The sequence below is a fragment of the Amblyraja radiata genome, chromosome 5 (assembly GCF_010909765.2).
Source record: "Amblyraja radiata isolate CabotCenter1 chromosome 5, sAmbRad1.1.pri, whole genome shotgun sequence".
Taxonomy (NCBI): Eukaryota; Metazoa; Chordata; class Chondrichthyes; order Rajiformes; family Rajidae; genus Amblyraja; species Amblyraja radiata.
In genome coordinates, this window is record NC_045960.1 from 111,655,713 (window position 1) to 111,668,816 (window position 13,104).

The 13,104-nt window shown below is 42.1% G+C and overlaps 1 protein-coding gene across 3 annotated transcripts in view; it reads left to right on the forward strand.

Moving 5' to 3' along the window:
• Positions 1-13,104, forward strand: part of cdk19 (cyclin dependent kinase 19) — a 243,388-nt gene that overhangs the window by 139,830 nt on the left and 90,454 nt on the right. The window lies entirely within an intron of this gene.

Sequence of the window (13,104 nt, forward strand, 5' to 3'; positions counted from 1 at the left end):
CACTAGAGGGTGCCGTTGTACATTGTGAGGGGGAAATGTTTAATGGAGATGTCTTTTACAAAGAGAGTGGCGGTGGTCTGGAATGTGCTGCCAGGGGTGGTGATGGAAGTGGATAAGATATTGGAGTTTGGGGCTTTTGGATAAGCACCGGGATATGCAGGGAATGGAGGGCTATGAGTCATGTACGGGTAGATGAGATCAGTCTAACCTGGCATCCTGTTTGGCACCAACATAGAGGGCCGAATGGCCCGTGCCCATGCTGTCTTGTGTTCATACACCTTGTTCTATGTTCACACACTTTCTATTTCTTCCGCTGATGATTTAACCGCAGTCCGTTCACTCTCCTGCCGCCGAGTAGCTGCTCATCCAGAAGAAGATGTGCAGGGGCATGTTTTTCCACACAGAGTGCCTGGAACGCGCTGCCGGGGGTGGTGGTGGAACCAGGTACCATAGTGTGGCAATGTTACAACATTTTGAGATTAAAAAAATCAAGTCTGTAATTTATCCCATCAGATAAAGCATAAAAAGAAGTTTAATTTGACACCTAATTCACTTTCATATCTTCAGTATTAAAAAAGTTATGGCCATTTTGATACTCGGAAATTAGCATCTTGTTCCCTATTGCTTTTCCATTGACTTAACACAAAAGCTGTGATCAAGGACAGTCAAAAGCCCATAACTTTCTTAAAAATTAAGAGAACTGGAATACATTTACAGTGATTATAGATTGAAGCATTCTGAAACAAATATGAAACAATCTTACGTGGATGACCTGAAATTAAAGCATATAATTAGTTAGTTACCTAATTGTAGCTAATTACAAAATTCAATTACTAGATCTAAACATCTATCCATTTCTTAAGAAAAGGTTAACATTTTTAAATAGCCTAAGTGTCCAAATAACATTCACACAAGAATTCACAATATAACATGATTTTTAAATCTTATTGTCATGACTTTATAGGCCAAATGGAAGGAATTTAATGTTTAATTCTGTAAATTAATGGGCATTTAAATCATCTTGTGAGTGGGTTTTTGTGGAACGCGATCGATTGGAACATTGTGGATGCGGCGAATTTAAACCCCATATCGGCAGAAAAACATTGCCGGTTCGTATAGGGCTCAAATCACATTTTCGCCAATTAAATTTGGATTAAAGTCATCCTAAGAAGCAAGTTTATGTGTAAAATACACGACTTACATTATGTTTTGTCCCTTACGTGAGATCCGTCCCGTTGTAGGCGTTGACGGCGTTAGAAACAACTTTTTTATTTTACTCCTGCGATTAAATTGTCCCGCGACATATGAATGAATGAATGAATGAATGATATCTTTTATTTCGAACGATTAAAAAAAAAAGAAGAAAAGAAAAGATGAAAATGAATAAATAAAAGGAAAATTATATATATACATATATATATACATAAATACATACACACATACATACATATACATGTACATATATACATACATACATATACACATATACAAACATATACACATATACAAACATACACATATACATAATAATAATAATGGATGGGATTTATATAGCGCCTTTCTAGAATACTCAAGGCGCTTTACATCGCATTATTCATTCACTCCTCAGTCACACTCGGTGGTGGTAAGCTACTTCTGTAGCCACAGCTGCCCTGGGGCAGACTGACGGAAGCGTGGCTGCCAATCTGCGCCTACGGCCCCTCCGACCACCACCAATCACTCGCACACATTCACACACATTCACACACATTCACACACATTCACATACATAACATATATGTACATACATAAATTAAAAAAATCAAAAGCCAATTTCAACATAATACACATTAGACTCGTTCGAAAAGGGATAGGAAGAAGCCTATGCTTGTCAAGTCCTACCCCCCATTCTTCACCATTAACAAATGCAAAATTCAATAAAATAAACTAAACAGACAATTCAAATAAAACTACTCCAATCAAGCTATTAAGAAAAAAAGAACAAAAAAAGTAAAGAACAAGAAGAACAAGCACCATTAACATCTGTGAGATTTACATTCTCCTTCCTCATTACTGTACTTTTCAAAGATATATCTTTTGTACATTTTTTTAAATTGCATTATATTCATACTTTGTTTAATCGTTTCGTCAAGACCATTCCACAAAACCACCCCACAAATGGAAATACACATACTTTTTAAATTGGTCCGAGCATAATGCTGATTCAAGTTTAGTTTCCCTCTAAAGTTATAACCCCCCTCTCTGTCTTTGAACAGTTTTTGTATGTTTACAGGTAGCAGTTTATTTTTTGCTTTATAAATTATTTGTGCAGTCTTAAATTCTACCACATCCTTAATCTTTAAGGTGTGTAATTTTAAATACAGTATATTGGTGTGTTCATGATATCCTACATTGTTTACTATACGACTAGCTCTTTTTTGTAGTGTGCTTAGTGATTGTAAGGTGGTTTTGTAGGTGTTGCCCCATACTTCCACACAGTAATTTAAATACGGTAACACAAGTGAGCTGTACAGAATATACAGTGCTCTCTCATTCAAAACATGCCTTGCTTTCCCCATCACTCCAATACTATATCTCGGACAGGCAGGAGAAAACGGCATTTTAATCTCGCCCACCCCCCCTCAAAGGCGCCAAAGCCGCGCACACGGCCAGTGGCAGAACTGCAGCGCCGCTGAAGGTAGGTTTTGTAACATCGCTACATAGTTTTTAGATAGGAACGTGGACATGCAAGGAATTACATACAGGCAGAGGAGATTAGCACCATGGTTGCCATGGACATTGTCGGCAGAAGGACCTGTTCGTGTGCCGCTTTGTTCTGTGTTCTATCATAACCTTAACCTGTTCCCTGCCAACGTTTGGTCATGACTCGAATATACTCGGGGGTGGCACGGAACAGGTTAATCCTTTACCAAGGAGGCACCATATCATCTTGGATTCACATCTGTAATCATAGCTGTAGAATTCCTTCTAACTGTTGTTCTCTTCAGCTCTCTCTGAACTGCTGAGCCACCCTCAGTGCTGCGGTCTTGACCCAGGTTTCACGCCCCAGAGAATCCTTCTTCCCCAGCAGTGGCGCGGTGGCGCAGCGGTAGAGTTGCTGCGTCAGAGACCCAGGATCAGTGATGGAAATCGGGGGTACGGAGGGGGTCGGCGTTCCCCAACTTTTCAGTTTCTAGTTTATGTCCAATTTCTGTGCAAGAAGGGAGTCAGAGTTGTTAAATTCGGATTTTTTTTTAAAAGACCTTGGATAATCGTTACAACGAGTCACCGCTGCACCGGCCATGAGATGAAAACGATTTGTTAACTGCCACTGTTAGCACTTGTTAACAGCCAGTAGTTAACACGTAGTTATGCAATGTGTCATCAATACATCGATCCACATTCCTCAGTAAATGTAATTGTGTTTTGACCATGTGTTAATGACACCGCGTTCCTTTGAATAAAATTGATAGGGGAATTTAATAAACTCACTGTCATTGCTCCGGACACCGATCACGGGCTTCTTCTGGTGTGCACGTAGTCACGTTATTTTATTATTCCACGTTGTTTTATTATTCTCTCGCTTTCTCTCCCTCTCGTCCTCGTCCTTGCCCTTGCCCTCTCTCCCTCGACCTTTCTCCCTGTGTCTCTCTCTTTCGCTCTCTCCTTCCCTCCCTCTCTCCCTCTCTCGATGTGTCTCTCTGTCTTTCGCTCTCTCCTTCCTTCCCTCTCTCCCTCTCCCCCTCTCTTGCAGTGTCTCTCTGTCTTTCGCTGGGGTAACTCAGCGGGTCAGGCAGCATCTCTGGAGAGAAGGAACAGGTGACATTTTTGGTCGAGACCCTTCTTCGGACCCTCGATAGATCCGGCCTGACCTGCTGAGTTCTCCAGCACTTTATGTTTTGCTCTTAAAATAAATCCGTGGGTCCGCTGAAGAAACTACACGATGAACCACTCTGGAAGTGCAAGTTTTGCCTGTACACTTCATACTGTAGAACATATCATAATACACCCTAAGTGATTTAATGGGGTTAGATTTTTTTTAAATCTGTTGTCTAGAATTAATCGATACCCACCCTATGTACCTTATATCAGATTTAAATCGGAATTCCGATTTTTTTGTTTTCCTATTTGTCAATTATTTGTGCCCGATTACTTGGCGGCCAACCAACCGCTGTCTCTAAGGGGGTTGCGTCCAATCACCGACAAGCTTCCCTTAAAATTCCCGTCCAATCAACAAATCGGTCTCCTCCCGTCCAATCAGCCAGCTGTCTCCAAGAGCATTACTTTTTCTATATTTGCCCCCCAATAAGAAACTGTATTTTCAGATTAAGTGTTTCAGTTAAATTAGAATGGATGGGGAGAAATTAAATAAGTAGTACCAATAGTTTTTTCCAGCCTAAATCGTGGGTGGTGAATATTTATTGTGGGTGGTTTTATTTAGCAAAACAATAGCCAGTCACAGGCTTGAACTCAGTGTAGGTGATGCTATAAGTGAAGTTGCAGGTTTGAATCATTTTCAGATATTTTGTGACAAATTGTATTCCTTATATTATAGGTCTCCTAAGAATCAGGATGAGTTAACTGCATGCGCTGAGACTCTTCACTGTTGAAAATTGGTCGTGTTTTCAGTGTGAGATGGGTTGCTTCGTCTTACCGAACTGTAAAGGCAATGTGGCCGTCTTATAAAGCTATTTGGGAGCATTTTGGACAAGCAAGCTGTGATGCTTCAAGATCTAGTGCAGAGGGAGCAAAGTACGACGGGCTGAGAACAAGTATTAGAATCATCAGCTTTCGTAAATAATTTGGGCTTATTGATTGCTAAAGTTGTCTGAACTGTCACTTGAACTGCAGAACGGAAATTGTACACTTAATAAAGCACATGAGGAAATTAAACCAACTATCAAGTTCTTGAATGTCAAATAGAGAAGCCAGGGCAATGTTGTACTCAAGTGGAGAAAACAACAATCCTGATGATATTTAATGGAATCCATTTGAGAGCTGGTAAAGTACCTACTATACATAGACAACAGTTTTTGAAGAGTTTGGTCAATAATATGAAATCCAGGCTGCTTGAATCTATTTATTTATTTAATTCTTTATTACATAGAACATAGAAAACATTTCGAACAGAATAAAAGAATAAAAAGCAAGTGTGAAACAGCATACAAAAAACAAAACAAGAATATTTATTTTATTTATTTTTATTTTTTATTTTTTATTTTTTAATTAGAAGTACAGTAAATTACAGTAATACACATGACATATATCTTATTACATTTGTTGTACCACTTCGTTTTCCGAGCTTTAAAAAAGGTAGAAATAAAAGAAGTAAGGAAAGTGAGCAAGAGTCGTGAAGGTGCAGGAAAGTGTTGGGAATAGAAAGCCCCTTAGAGAAGAAGTTAGAGAAGGAAGTAAAGAAAGGAAATAAGACCCTAGAAAGAAAAGAAAAAAAAGGAGAAACAATCGCTCTATTATAACACAAAACTCCGCAAAAAAGGATATACCAACCGTGTTTTTTTTTTGTTTTGTTTTTTTACCACCCGTTACCAGATCCTGGTACCATTTATTTTTTAAATTACTATTGCACCTTATGCTTGTAATAGTTCCATAAATTCAGACCACGTCTTTTGGAAGTGGTCTACTTTGCCTGCTAGGAGGAGTCTCATCTCTTACAGGTGTAATGTTTCGAACATGTTTGAAATCCACATTTTTATTGTTGGTATTGGAGCGTTTTTCCAGAATTTGAGTATAAGCTTTTTTCCCATTATTAGCCCGTAATTAAGTAAGTTCTTTTGAAACACGTTTAGTTCGGGGTTACCTTCCGATATTCCAAAAATGATCCATTCTGCTTTTGGTACAAGTTTTATTTTAATTAATTTTGTGAAGATTTCAAATATTTAGTTCCAGAATTTTTGGATTTTTATACAAAAAACAAAAGAGTGCGCTATGGTAGCTTCTTGTGACTGACATTTATCACAAGTGGGTGAGACATTGGGGAAAAGTTTATTTATTTTAGTTTTTGAATAATATAGCCTATGTAATGTTTTGAATTGAATTAGAGTATGTCGTACGTTGATCGAGCATTTATGCACATATAGTAAGTGTTTATCCCAGCTCTCTTTTGAATTTTTTATAGCTAGTTCTTGTTCCCAGTCTCTTCTAATACCATCGGTTACAAGAATATTTATAAAGTGTCATAAACAATATCTATAAATAAATGAAATCGTATCTGAACGAAAAGGAGCAGGAAGAAGCCAAAGCTTATTAATTCCCACCCCTTATTCAACTGATTATAATTATCTTATACAAATTTAGCAGCTATATGTACACCATATGTACACCAGCAGCCATATGTACACCAAATTATTTACATTTATACACTAATCAAATATTTACAAAGCCATACAAAAGAGAGAGAAAAAGAAAAAAGAAAATATACTATACAGTATCTTAGTCATATATACAACCCATCACCCTATAATCACCCTTCCCAATACAATCAGTATAACAAATATCCCACTCACAATCACCTATCCTCATCCCAATATCCTTTAAAAAAAGTGTTTTTGTACATCTTTTTAAACAGAATTATGCTTGTGCTAAGTTTTATCTCCTGTTCCAGACCATTCCACAAATTCACACCACTGATTGCTATGCACATACTTTTAAGAGTTGTTCTGACATTGAGTTTTTTTTAAATTATGTTCCCCTCTCAAATTATACCCACCCTGTCTTTCCATAAACAGCTTTTGTATATTTCTTGGAAGTAAATTATTTCTTGCTTTGTACATGATTTGCGCAGTCTATGATTCAATGATAAATGTAAAAAGTTTATTAACCATTAGAAATATTTAGATATTAACAATATTCCAGAAGATTCACTTTTTACCTTTGGGGATAATGATATAGAAGAAATGGCAGAACAACTTGGCTTAAATGGTCGGCTTTGTGTCAGAGCCTGCAGACAATTCAAGGAATCTAAAGGGAAGATAGATTCTGCAGATTTTCAGCCGCTGCTAGCGGCTGAAAATACAATTCCAGTATCAACAGCAGAATGTGAAAGAAGCGTCAGTGGCATGAATTTATGCATGTACCACAACGCACAAGACTTCAAACTGATCAGGACAGAAGGTGTGCTGAAGAAATGGCATGCAGAAAGAAAGAGGTGACAGAAAAAAATGGAGATTATAGTATATCTTTATTGTCATTTTCCTGAGTACTCACATACCCAGAGGAAACAAAAAAACGTTGCTCAACCAGTGTCCATTCAGTGAGCAGTAAAAAATAAATAGAAATAAAAATACATATATCATGAACAAATTAAACACTCTACTCTCTACTAAACATCAACAGGCGTTCCGATCGGCAGCGGCACGACAGTGGCTCTGCTGCAGTGTGTCCAGGTTGGTGGTTGGTGCGCGATACTTTGGCAGGGGGCAAAGTCCGTTTATCAGTCTTATAGCCTGCGGGAAGAAGCTGAGGAGCATCCTGCTGGTTTTGCAGCTAATGCTCCTGTACCTCTTCACAGATGGCAGGATGCAGAATATGTGATGCGATGGGTGGTAGGGGTCTTTGATGATGGAGATGGCTCTGCTGATACATCTCTTCCTGTATATGTCCAGCAGGAAATGGAGTGGAGCACCAATAATCCTGCTGGCGGTCTTCAAAATCCTGTCTAGTTGGTGCCATTACGATGATAGATGTTAGTTCAGGAAATGCTCAAGGTGAATTTTACTTCGGAGTCACGTGAGTGACTACGTGAAGAACCCGCTCAGTGCGCAGGCGCGGCATTACGCCAGCAGTGCAACAGCGGCTTGCAACGGGAGCTAGGCACTCTCGTTACAGCATGAACCGGACCGTCAGGTGAGTATCCTGAGGTCGGGTTTTCTTTACAGGTGAGCCTTTTTCTGCTTGTGTTTTTACAGGCAGAGAAAAAGGCTCTGGAACAAAACTGTCCCCCGTTTTCCCGTTGGGGAGGGGGGCAACAACGGCGGTAGGAGCGACCCGGTGTTCCGTAATTCCCCGACACCGTGCCGAGGCCAGCCCGCTAGTACCTGAAGCAGCGGGCTGGACGCATAGCCACTCGAGAGGCATCCGGCAGGTGTTTCCCGATGTCGGACGGGACGTCTCTCCTCCCGCACGGGGGGAGAGAGAGCCGCCTGAGCCGCTGGAGCGGCTCACGGAGCAAATGCCTGCGAGACGCGCTGCTTGAGGGGCGCTCTCGCTACAGCAAGGCACAAAAGCTCCAGAAGAACCTGTCCCCCGCTCGACTCCAGCGGAGGAGTGTTCCATTGCAGGGGGGGCAGCAACAGGCGGTAGGAACAATAACCGGGCGCCCCGCTATCCCCATCACCACGCCGAGCCCAGTCCCGCTAGTGCCTGAACTGCGGGCTGGATGTCTAGCCATCCGAACAGGCATCCGGCCGGTGGCGTCCGATTCGTCGGACGGGGACATGTCTCAACCTAAATGGAGGAGAGACAGCCGCCTGAGCTGCATCCAACAGCAATTGGAGCAGCTCCAGCGAGATGCGCAGAAAGAGCGATCTCGCGGAGGGAGGTCAGGCACCCCCTCCACAGTGCTTCATGCACTGCCCTCTGCTCCCTCATTACTGGAGGCTAGCATTGGTGACCAGGGCTGGGCTGGTCTGGAACAGGGGCAGGCGGACGAATTCGGGAGTATGCCAGGGGTGCAGGAACATGAAGAGCTGTTGGGTGTGATGGACCGCTTGTAGCAACCCCACGGGCTGGAGCACCGCTGGAACCAAGAATGGCGGCCAGCATCAACCATTACTGGAAAAGGTGCTCGCTGAGGTGCTGAAACAACACAGCACCAGAAAACGGTGAGGCCCTCAAAGTAAAAAGTGTCAACAGCCAAATCTGGGGGTATGTGGGTCACACATCCAGACCCAAGAACTCAAACTACAGCGGATCCTAAGGCTCCTGACGTCAGCCATCACAGCCTTTGCTCGTTCCGTGGAGACCACGGAGATGGATACCTGCCAGCAGGATGTGCTGGCATTAATGTGTACCACACAATTTGAGAAGGAGGGAAACATAAGACCTGCCCTCAATCCCAAATTTGCTGGCTTGTGTAAAGCCCCAGCTGCGGAGACGGACGCGCTGCCATTTGGGAAAGATTTCAATAACAACTGAAGGAGATGCAGGAAGCATCAAAAACCTTCGGCCTAATGAGGGCAGGCCCCGGGACGAGCAAACCAAGACCTCCGATACCCAAGTGGCAGCACCCCACGGCATCCACCAGTCGACGTCCGCAATATGGGACTGGTGAACGCTTGGGGTCCGCACATTATCCCCAAAGATCTTTCAGATCAGGGCCCGCAGCGGACCCTCTGGAAAATGCGCCTCCCGCCAACATCGCCAGCACGTCAGAACAAAATCTTCAGGAAAATGAAGAAACAGAATCGCCAATAACCATGGAGGTAGGTGGGTCTGGTCCCTACCAGCATATAGAGAATAAGGGTGCTTTATTAACAGGGGGGAGATTACACTTGTTTAAAGAAGCATGGGGTATGGTCACGAGTGACAAGTATATACTCAACAACATTACAGGATATAAAATACAATTCATGTCAGAAAAAACGCCGCCAGTTCAACAATGGCCCCAAAGGGTATTTCTCCCTCCGTCAAAGAGAAACGTGAGGGACAAGCTGAACTGGTGAGACTTATCACAAAGGGGGTCATCTAAAAGACCAAACATGAACCTTTGCAAATTGTATCGAATATATTCACTAAAACCAAAAAAGATGGTGTCTGTCGCATCATCATTGACTTAACATCACTAAACAAATTTGTTAAGTATATACATTTCAAAATGGAGACATATGTTACTGCCAAACAACTGAATTCCAAAGGACACTTCATGGCAAGCATTTATCTTAAAGATGCTTACTATCTAGTACCCATATACAAGGATCATCGCAGATACCTAAAATTTATCTGGATGGTACAAAGCATTGCTCTATGGGCGAACTTCAGCCCAAGATTATTCACCAAAATATTGAACCCAGCCATGGCAATACTAAGAAAACAAAAACATATTGTCATGGCATATCTGGAGGATATTCTCATAGTAGGGAAAACGATGGAATTGGCTGTGGCAGCAGTATCAGCTACAAAACAGCTCCTCGAAACTCGGGTTCGTCCTACATCCAGATAAATCTAAGTTGAAGCCATCCACTACCATGGACTACCTGGGCTTCACAATTAACTCAGTCCATATGACTGTTACCTTGCCAAAGGCAAAAATGGTTGAATTAGCACAATCATGCAACAAATTAATGGTCAACGAGCGACCAACTATTCGACAAGTAGCAAGAGTAATTGGGGAAATGGTAGCAGCATTTCCGGCTACACAATTCGGACCTTTGCACTATCAAAAAATTTTACAGAGAGCAAAGGTACGTGCAATAAAACGACATACAGGTCACTATGATCGTGTCATGAACTTACCCACTGAAGCAATATCAGAGCTACAGTGGTGGGCAGAAAACGTTTGGCATAGTTTCAGCCCTATCTTTATCACTAACCCTACTTTAGTTATTCAAACAGATGCCAGTGCTCAAGGCTGGGGAGCGACCAACTCCATATCCAGCACAAATGGTAGATGGACTAAACTAGAGTCATCATTACTACTTACACTGGGCATTAACTATCTAGAGATGTTGGGCGCCTTTTATGGTTTAAAAGCATATGTATCTAATATGCAACACTTGCATGTTCGGTTACAAATTGATAAATACTACGGTGATGGCTTATATTAACCATATGGGTGGCATAAAATCATTATCATGCGACAAATTGGTCAACATGATTTGACAATGGTATGTCGAAAGACATATTTGGCTATCAGCTACTTACCTACCAGGTAAGCTAAACACCCATGCCATGAGAAAATTAAACGCCAGGGTTGCAAGTTTGAACAGACCTTACCTGGAACTGGGATTGTCCAAACAAACCATCACCACCATGTCGGCATCCCTTCGAACATCCACCAAGAGGCAGTACTTAACCAGCATCAAAAAAGGGAGAAGTACTGCCAGGAAACATGGACAACATACGCAACAGCTACAGCCACCAACATACTGGAGTTCCTGGCCATCTACACCACGATGTAGGGATCAGCTACAGTGCCATCAACACAGCGCAGAGAGCTCTTTCTGCTTATCTCAAACCAGCGGCAGGACAACAGGCGATGGGATCCCATCCACTGGTGGTAAAACTGATGATGGGCATTTACAATATCAAGCCCTAAGCCCAGGTATACCCATATTTGGGATATCAGTGTGGTCCTGACATATCTCAGGGAATGGCCACCAGCCAGATCCCCCGGCCTCGAGCAAGCTACACTAAAGACGCTTAGGTTGATGGCACTTGTATCCGCTCAGAGGGTCCAGTCACTACACCTATTGCGACTGGACAACATGATCACAGCTCCAACCAGATCTGTCGTTATCCAGCGACTGGTCAAACAGAGCAGACCAGGAACACCTAATCCAGTCGTGGCTTACCCACCAGAACCACGGTTATGTGCCATGACCTACCTACTATCCTACATAGACACAACCAGAATATTCGAGGGAGATGAAAAGCCTTGTGGGTCAGTCACAAAAACCTTATGGTGGGGTACGAGCCAAACCATTGCGAGATGGCTCAAGCAGGTGCTAGAAACTGCTGGGATAAACACTAACATGTACAAATTTTATTCCACCAGGGCAGCATCCATGTCGACGGCTAAAAAATGGACATGCCTATACACCACATCCTGGCTACAGCAGGATGGTGGGAAGGGAAAAGACCGTTCAGAAATTTTATAATAAGCCGTTGGCAAAACCTGGTTTATTTGCAGTAAAGATTTACGAACTGCAAATATTTAATTTAAGCCCAGGGGAGCAACTTAATTCTTTGTTGTTATTGTTTAAAAAATACCATTGTGTTTTTCTACAAATAGACTCATTGGTTCATTACGATAACACTTCCTCCCTCAAGAACTTCGGCAGTGAGTGAAATGAAACTGTTACACGGTTTGAAATCACAGAGCTTTGAAATCTTCACGTAGTCACTCACGTGACTCCGAAGTAAAATAGTAAGATTAAACGAGAATTTACCAGTTTGAAGTTTGATCTGTATTTATGAGGAGTTACGATGAGGGATTACGTGCCCTCCGCTCCCACCCTCATTATATGGATCAAACTAATAAATTGATGTCTCCTTATCTTTACTATGTTTACTTCAAAATAACTGTGTCTATCTGTGATTCCACACCGCTGCTTGGAAGTATGCCGCGCCTGCGCACTGAGCGGGTTCTTCACGTAATCCCTCATCGTAACTCCTCATAAAATACAGATCAAACTTCAAACTGGTAAGTTCTCGTTTAATCTTACTATTAGATTCTAACCCATGTTTGGTTCAGAGCGCTGTTTGGTTTAGTTTAGTTTAGAGATACAGCACAGAAACAGGCCATATACCATTACGGGACATTTTGTAATGGAAACAGAGAGAGAGAGAGATACAAGAAAGCAGCTGACATAATACACGATTTGTTGCTACATCTATGACCAGGCTATTAAAGAAAATGGGGGTGAGGTGTCGCTCCCTCCAACAAGCAATCAAATCATCATCAAATTCTGCAGAAAAAAAGCAGCAATTGGATTTGGATCAAAAGGGAGACAACAATTGGGCTGCAAGATGAATACAGGAGGGTATGGAATTGAGGGGGGTGTAACTGGGACGCCAGGTATCACCGTTGAGCCCTCTGGAGATGTTGTGGGCTTATCAATGAAACGTCAAAGAAGGAGGGTGACCCCGATGACGTACCTACCCGACCTTTCACCACTCCAATCCCACTGCAAATAGCAAGAGTGCCGACTTATTACACGGATTGAAACATCAAGTCTATTAGCTCTACTACTACTCACAATAAACTATATTATAAATACACAAACAAGTTATGCATTCTTGTACTTACATGGGCATGACCTCACATAAAAAATTCCACCCCCCCCCCTCCTTCCTTCCCAACCTCAGCCTCACGGACCTTAGAGCACCCCCAGTTCCTAAAACCCATTTCCATCACTCCCCAGTTCCATCTTAACCACGGGTGCTGTC